Consider the following 8,513-nt stretch of genomic DNA (forward strand, 5'->3'; position numbering starts at 1 on the left):
CATCATCTAATTAGTCAAGGACAGAGCACAGGTGTGTCGAAATGTGGTTCAAACAAAACAAAAGTGATAAACGTAAGGCGCTGGCGGACGAAATGCACCAGATACGGATATCAGGACAGGTCTGACAACTATACAAAGGTCATGACCTTGTGACCTTTCAAGGGTGCTCCCTCCTGATTTCCACAAAAATGTTTCGGTACCTTCCACGACAGTTTATGTTGTTAATGTAAAAGGAGAAGTGGCTACGAAAGGCCATCCAAACGATTGTGACCTTGACCAGTGTTATCAATGATATGATCATTTGCTCACTCTCTTTCACCCAAAGTTCAGATCAGACATAAAGGGAAAAGAGGAGAAGGTTTCTAGCGGTGCCCATAATATTTTCAGCTTTGATATAATACTTATAGTTTTAACGTGTGACCAACTGTGGAGACAGCATGGTCCAAGAATATAGGTATACCCAGAGTGGAAAGGAACCGCCAGATCAATGACCTTTTAAACAAACAGTAGGTCATTTATGTAGGCCGAACTTGATTCCAACACATAACATCTGGAATTTCTGCATAGGACGTATCAGTATGATAAAACTTAACTTGACTTCACTTGCTACTTGTTAACAATAAAATGGGTCAATGGATCCATCTTTGAACTTAGACGGTCAAAACATACACGACTAGCATCCCGCGGAGTGATACATATGGATTCAACTATGGTAAAACATTTGACTGTTAACGCAGACGAGGTTTAAATGTCATGGTGTTTTATTGCGCCTGGCCTCACAGAGAGACTGAAAAATGGCATTCATGTTAGTTCTTTTTGCAAAACCCGTCGTCTACTTCAAATGGCATGTCGAAACTGGGGACTTATCAAAGTTTTAACAATTAATTCAGTAACGTATAAATATGACGGAAACGCGTGACCAATCGGAGGTGTAGTTAGGATGCCAATAATTGACTAGCTGTTGTAAAAAAACCTGCAATGGCTTGCGTTTAGGACAGATGTGTAGTGTACATGTGGAATTGTTTTGAGGGAATATTTTGTGCCTCTCTTAGTAGTTCCAGGCGACATTTCGAAATGTAGGTAGAGACCCAATGTAAACCCCTGGAATTTTATGGATAACCTCACAGTAAGAGATATTTTAGTGAAGAAGCTGCCCACAATCGTGTTACCACGGGTGGTTTGAAAGGTCACGGCGCTTTCGTAATTGTTTTCAGCCTTAGACACTTTAATGAGTATATAGATGTATAAATGTTTTAAAATGCGGTATATCTCAAGACAATGGAGAGAGGCAAGAATAATGAGACTGGCAGCTCTTTGTACTAGTATTAGACACGTGCACCTTGATGCTATGGCATCAAATCTGGTACTATAGGAAACTCCAAACCGCAAAAGAAGCCGAGGGAAGACCAAGGTCTATTTCATTGAAAGAGCTGACACCGACCTGACAGTGAAATCAAGTTCCTGGTGGAGGATAGAGTGAAGTGGGGAGGTGGAGAACGCTTTCAAGTTTGGTTCTAGTGGGAGCTCGACAAAAGTAAAGTAAGGTCTGGACAATGGAATACAATGATGATCTGATGCCCTGTCCGATGTAACGTTGACCAAGGTCTACTGGCGAAGAAAACAATAAAATCCATTAAAAATTTTGATCACTTCTAGCGAAAAAAAACGTTGACCCTAGCATTTTTGGGCAATGTTGAGGCACTGTAAAATTTTCGATCTGATATCTTGAGTGAAAACGGTGTCGAATATCGTTTTCCAACACATTCTTCTCATTTCTGCTTGAAGAGTGTCTACCTGCATGATTAAATGTTGAAAATACCTGTGCCCCGATGCACTTCTGCAATCGGAAGCACAACACTAGTTTTCCAGGCCTATAAGGTATTCTATAATCACAAACAAACCCACAAATCAACCAACGCCAGTAGGGACATCAAGAGACCCCCCGTGGAGATAATGAAGATCAAGATTGACTTGACAACAAACCAACCAATCAAGAGGAGATATCGAGCGTAACTAATAGCAACAAGTTAACGACAACAAGAGGTAACTATGTCCGTCTGCTAACTAGACGCAGCTGACCTCCAGAATTGCCAATTTACCGGTTACGTGACCGAAGACCCCGGGTCACAGGACATCACATATAGTCCATGGGCCAGGACCTTTTTTTTGTACCACCGAGAGGGACCAGTGCTATCATGGGCGCTTTCCTAAAACAAGAGGAGTGTTGCCCAGTACCCGATCAAGATCAAGATCAAGAAGATCATGGATTCAAGAAAATCTGCAATAGTCAAAGTTTATTATGATCATGACAGCAAGTCTGTATGAGTAGGTTTCTTGGTGTAATCACGTGGCCAAATGACGTCATTGAAATTGACCTTGCCTTTTAGGACTTAATTCAAAGGACCGGGACAAAAATATAAAACATCATGATTTTTCGGTGAAAACTGGTTCATGGGCAAAACATACCACAGGAATGACAAATTTGTACGCTTTTTGCCGATATTTTAGGAAGTTATACTCTCAGAGATGTCCATCGACCATGTACAGAACCTTCCTTTTGGTTATGAGCGCTTTTATTCCATGGCAGTCATACAGTCATCATTACAAACATCACCATCATCGCTCACCCTCTATCAACAGAGGCTATATGTATTGTTTACAGTGTAATAAAGTACTAGTGAACCTTTTGTCAGAATGACATCAGCATGAATGAAGGAAAGTAAGCTACACGAATGAGACATCATCATTTGACCTATGGAGGGGTCGTAAAGAGCTTAAAATACCTTCACTCGAAACAGTAGTCCCTGGATCATCCACCCGTTGCACTACAAATCATCCGCAAGGTCCTACTAGGTCGATCAAGCTGTATAGACTAAATTTAGATCCTAGTGTACGTTCTCATTGTAATTACACCTCGTCCTCGGTCTCCCTGTATTCTCGCAGTCCATTGAAACTAAATCCTCCTGATTTCTGAATAATAGCAACAACTTGAGAAGTAAATGGTGCGTTTTGCTGCACCACGCGTACGTAGACCTAGTACCTGAAACTCATGCCGAAGGATAGATCAAAGCTGAACAGCTGTTTGTTGACCATAGGATGTAGAGCCTTCATTGGTGAAAATAAAGTCGTCCAGAAGAAAACTAAATCCTCCTGAACAATGACAACAATCTTGAGATGTAGCTGGTGTGATTTGCTGCACCACGCACGTAGACCTGCAACTCATGCACAATGATACATCAACGTTGAACAGCTGTCTATTGACCACAGCACGTAGAGCGTTCGTTGGTGAAAATAAAGTCGTCCACAAGATTTACGAGAGGCTATTGAGCTGTGAACTGACCAAACCTGCAGGGGGAGATGTCCAGTTGACGGTCACTCAAAGCGGTTTTCTCTGAGGGGCGGTCAGGGCAAAGAGAATGCTTTCGACACGGTCTTCACAATTCCACGGGGTATAAGAAAGAAAACCTATTCATGACACAACCTACCACTGTGTGCACCTAGCGGCATTTACATCCGAACTCCTGCAAACAACAACGTCTTGTATTCTTCTTTTTAACCCTTGTATTGCAACATAAAGTGTGCTCAAATAAGAAATGACCTAAATTCACCGCGAAGACACACAATACAAATATAAAAAATGTAATACCAAACACACACATACACACACACACACACATACACACACAACAAAAAAGACCCCCTCCTATTTAAGACCACACATCAAAAGCATCGACGTCTGAAACGACACTGGTCGACCTCAGCAGGCGACAATGATGTGAGGTAATGGTTGTGGTTTACAGAGACCGCAATTGTTTCCTGTTCACAAACGATGCAGCTTACATAATATGTACCACACAAGCCCCCTGTAAAACTCCAATATTGACCGACCGGCGAATATAGGTCAAGTATAGAACACTAGACTCATTATTGTCTTGTCTTAAAAGAAAGATATCAAATATCTCAATTATACTTGAGTGTAGTGTGAGGTGCGAAAATTACTTTATTTGAAAAAAAACTGCCGCTCCACAAAATGATGTACGACTTCATCCGAAGGTATAGATTTACTGAATTCCTTTTTGGGCAGAACTATGTCAACGATTGAACTAAATGTCAACCGACAGCAAATTTATATATCAACATGTTAAACAAGGACCTTCAAAATTGACCACGATTCTGGCTTGAGGAATGTGACGTTCATCTGACGCAACAGGGGCCTTTCCTTTCCCTTAGCCTGAAACATTGTTCGTAGTTTGGCAGACAACAGATTTAGATACATGCAGCCAGACCCTGAACCTCGCCCTCACAAACAGCCTCGAACGGTTCCATCAACACAAAATCGTGACGATCTTGTTTTTCCCAAGCCGTGATGAGATCTGATAGATGGAAGTTTACGACAGGAGAGGTTGTGTTATGAAGTACTACATAAAACAGGTTTCAGCAGGCCAGGTTTTGGGGGGGGGGTAGGGTGCCGATATGCTTGTCTTTGAACTTTGTTTCGGGGAAAAAGCTTTTTTTTTAAAGCTAGCCATGCGCAAACCAAACAACGGATTATGAAACCATGTGGAGAGAAGAAGCACTGCTGTAAATCTTCAAGACCAAAAGAAATTCTCAGGCTTTAATCTCAATTATGTTTGTCTCTGGTCTGGTCTGAATAGTTGAACAAAAATATCGACCTTGACGTTTGAGTCACAGCTAATGCACATAGTCCCCATGTCAAAACCTGGTTGCAATTTCAGAACTCAGTGGGCATGATAGATTCCAGGATAATCGCGGGAGTAAGAGTGTCGAGCTGTCTAGGATGATGAGGACTGTGGTTAAAAAGAATAGATTTTGGACGCCAGCAAAAAGCTACAGAAATATTCAAACAAAATACTCTATAAGGTAACAACATATATCATTTGAATCTCTAATGTTATTTCACAGAACACTCAACGTTGTCAGCGCATGCGCTGTGTAACGGTACAGATAAACCGTAGTTGGAGTAAGACAAAAATAAGTCAGACATTCGTTGGCTCGCATTCGAACTTGTTAACAAATCATTAATATTCACGAGGTAGATTTAAACCTTGCACCCCGCCATAGAACTTGGAGATAACCCAACCCCTCTTATCTTAGACAAGCTAATGGGGAACAGAAGAAGCCTGGGCGCTGGGAAGGCTTTATATACAAGTTTGTATGGATATAAAACCCTTCTTTGGAAGTGTCGAGAAAATAGGGCCAGATTCAGACACCTGTTGACGCAATGAAAATGCTTCATTCTCAAGGTCCTTATTCAAATAAAGCACACTGAGCAGTTATAATATGTAACTTGAAGCTGTCGTAATCCCGATTTGCTTTCGGCAGTGTCTACAGGTTTCCCTTAAAATCAAGAACTGCCAAGACGCCCAAAATCTACCTTGACCTTCATCTTCACAATACCTTCCCACATACAGACATACAGTCCGTCCAGACCATCCTAAGTTATGCTGACTACAAACACGCACACAGAGGCACACCAGAAAAAAACACTACCTCCATTTTTTTTATGGATCAATAAAGGTAAGACTTGGCCGGGAAAGAAAACTAACGCGTTGACCGACTAACACAGTGACCTTAGAATAATAAGAATAAGTTGGACGTTTTTTGTAGAGATGGTTTTCAAAAGTTGGCTGTGATAAATTGAAAACTTCCCTGTCACAAAAACAGAATTTACTAGCTTCTTGACCAATTACTTCCCCATCTTGGGTTTCGTGGCTTTGAAGTTTAATTAAAGACATGAAAGGGGCGAGATGTCGGAAGGAAGGAAGATGACGAAATTGTATCGAAAGGTTCCTTATTTGCAGGATCGGAAGGGTCGTCTAGACAGGGAGGTAGGGTAAAATGGGTCGGAGAAAAAGAGATTAATCTCAGACCTGTATCCATGTAAATATTGGGTGGTACGACTCCAGAGAAAATACTGTTCGCCCGGCCGGGTCACACCAAAGCCTTTAGAATCGGTACACACAATGGTCTCTACGGTTGAACATATGCCGCTATTGCAGTGCTTTTACAATGTTGTTAGGCCACACACACGTAATTTCATGGATGACATCCTCTGGAGACCACAAAATTAATGCGCGCGAGCGCAAAAAAAATGCTGCAAAACCACAGGACTACAAAGCTGTTTTTTCGAATTAAACCGCTGAACACAGTGTATCAAACAAACAACAAGTCTTTCTTTGTAGGAGGTACATGTAGGTTGTCATGCTCATCTTAGCAGACTCAGCTCAAGTGATCGATGTTTAATATATTGACAAGAACGATCAAAGAAGCACACTATTAGAAGGTAATTGGCTCCGGTATCCAAGGACTGGATGATATATGACTTTGATTCCATATGCATTAACGTTTTTGGTTGCATCAGGGGTTAGAAAGTTTTACGTGTTTGGAGTGTGTCTCATTCTATGCCATCAATTATTAGGTCAGATATCCAGACCATGCAATCCTATAGCTCGGCAATTGAAAACTTGACCAGTTCTCGAGTTGTACAATTCTTTTCAACGATTATAACGTAAACAGACGTCCAACTGGGAATAGAAATTATCGGATTTTCTAGATTTGTTTGTGATCTGCGAAGATTGGTTGATCATGGAGAGATCAAGAGATATAACAAGAACCCTGTCAAGTACCAGGCAGCATCAAGATTTACAACACACTTGAGGAAAGCATTTTCAGACGGAGAAAGTGTTTTGTGACGTTTAGGTTATCTGTCAAAAGAATCTGGATTCATGACAACAACTGATGATATATCACATTTACACTTCTCAGTTGCGTCCCCACCATGAGATATTACTGTACGGCCCCTTACTACTAGTACTACGTCACGCTTATGCCAATACAGATCTTGGGACCCGTATATAATAGAGGGCTGCTCCAATTCTAAGACCTGGACCATTTCACTTTCCTATAAAAGAAGGCAGTTCAGTTTTTCGACGAATTTTCTAAGACACCCATTTCATTCATTAGTTCTTATAAAGTTGAACAGTACTATCATTTACGATCATTTACGTTTTATTCATTTGCATTTTAATTGAGGACTGCAAATATGTCCTTTGTAAATCATAACCTTATACAAGATGTTATATAAGACATCACACGGCGCCCCTCCCCATCCCCATCCCGGCCCTAGATTCTCTCCCCGGCCATCTGTTTCAATGCATATTTGTAGAGGAGGGGCAATCGCGATCAATCGCGGGTTGACCTCCATCTCACACGACACAGCCCATCAAATCTCCTAAGCAAACCATCTTTTCCTAATCTGAAATGTTTGTAAACTTCAGACCCGGGCGGCGGATATCATGTCAGGTATTGGTAAACGGCGTCTGTAACAACAGAAAATTACCCCCCCCCCCCTCCTGCTTCCAATGGCATATGACTATATGGAACCATGCAAAGCCAGGTATTTGAAATATTGAAAGTGTTTCAAGACGCTAAGAGTGCAGTATGTTATCAAGATGGGGGCTTTAAAAAGTAAAAATATAGCAGTGTTTGTTATGCCTAGTAATTATCAAGAGAAAACTTTTCACCTCATGAGTAAAAGAAGAGGACAACAAAAAAGGAACGGAAATCGAACGGGCCAACGGGGAAGAAGGAAGATAATCCGATCACATCAAGCTATTTCGGCTAACCCCCGAAGGGACCAGAAATCAGGAACTCATTATCCAGCGGGTCTGACGGGCTGCTATCCCCTAACAGGGCATGACTACAGGACGGTGCGTCTCGCCAGTACGTACCCCGCCCAGAGGGGTGGACGGGGGTTCATTCTCTTCTACCCTCTAGGGACAAATGTCGACCCAACTTACGCGAAAAATGAGCAAAGGTGGCTAAGACAGGCGTCAAGAAAATGGACAAAAACGGTCCCTTTGGGATGATGAAAATAAACAAAGCCAGGGGAGACAGATGAAGCTATGGAGTGGTCTAGTCAGAACTCTGCGACGCTCTGGCAGAGGATTCTCTCCCACCCCCTGAGCAGTCGCCATGATTTCTTAGAGTAAGAAAGTCGACACACTTCCACACAGCTGGCTAAAATCCGTACGTCTCTCTAGCGGAGAAGAAAGTATCAAAAAACGCTGACGATATGCCAGGCAAGGAAAATGAAGGCTGCGGAACTGGACTTATTCCAACGTGAGCGGGCCAACTTACCTCCCTCGTACGGCCATCCCCGAACACCCGCCAATCCGTGCGTGTCGTCCAAGTGTCCTTGTGGCGGATTACAACATGGCGTTCCCAGGTTGGCACGTTCGGAGAGGGGTGGCTTTCATTATATCCTGGCCACACTGTTCCTGCTCTCTGCCCCAAACTACAGTCTATGACCCCAGGTTGTTCGTCCTCAGTCACAACTGTCTATGGTGGGCCGAAGAAAATCAGTTCGCGGATGCCTGGCATAATTTTCCAACCTACTTCTTTGAGTTTCTAACAACCACCATGCTGAAATGATGTGTTTAGCTCAAACATTTCTACCTAGGCCAACAGATGTGTCTATTGTTTCTTGCTCC

At 42.3% G+C, this 8,513-nt stretch overlaps 1 protein-coding gene across 6 annotated transcripts in view; it reads right to left on the minus strand.

Annotated features, from left to right (window-relative positions):
* Window positions 1–8,443, minus strand: part of LOC136421710 (putative leucine-rich repeat-containing protein DDB_G0290503) — a 42,227-nt gene extending 33,784 nt beyond the window's left edge. For 4 of the 6 annotated variants that reach the window (XM_066409200.1, XM_066409197.1, XM_066409198.1 and 1 more), the window contains exon 1: window positions 8,161–8,443. The gene's annotated coding sequence lies outside the window, so the exon portion shown is untranslated. The remainder of the gene's footprint in view (window positions 1–8,160) is intronic. The other 2 variants (XM_066409199.1, XM_066409201.1) reach the window with 1 other exon arrangement.
* Window positions 8,444–8,513: the final 70 nt, after the last annotated feature.

Source organism: Branchiostoma lanceolatum, chromosome 16, assembly GCF_035083965.1.
Source record: "Branchiostoma lanceolatum isolate klBraLanc5 chromosome 16, klBraLanc5.hap2, whole genome shotgun sequence".
In the NCBI taxonomy this organism is placed as follows: Eukaryota; Metazoa; Chordata; class Leptocardii; order Amphioxiformes; family Branchiostomatidae; genus Branchiostoma; species Branchiostoma lanceolatum.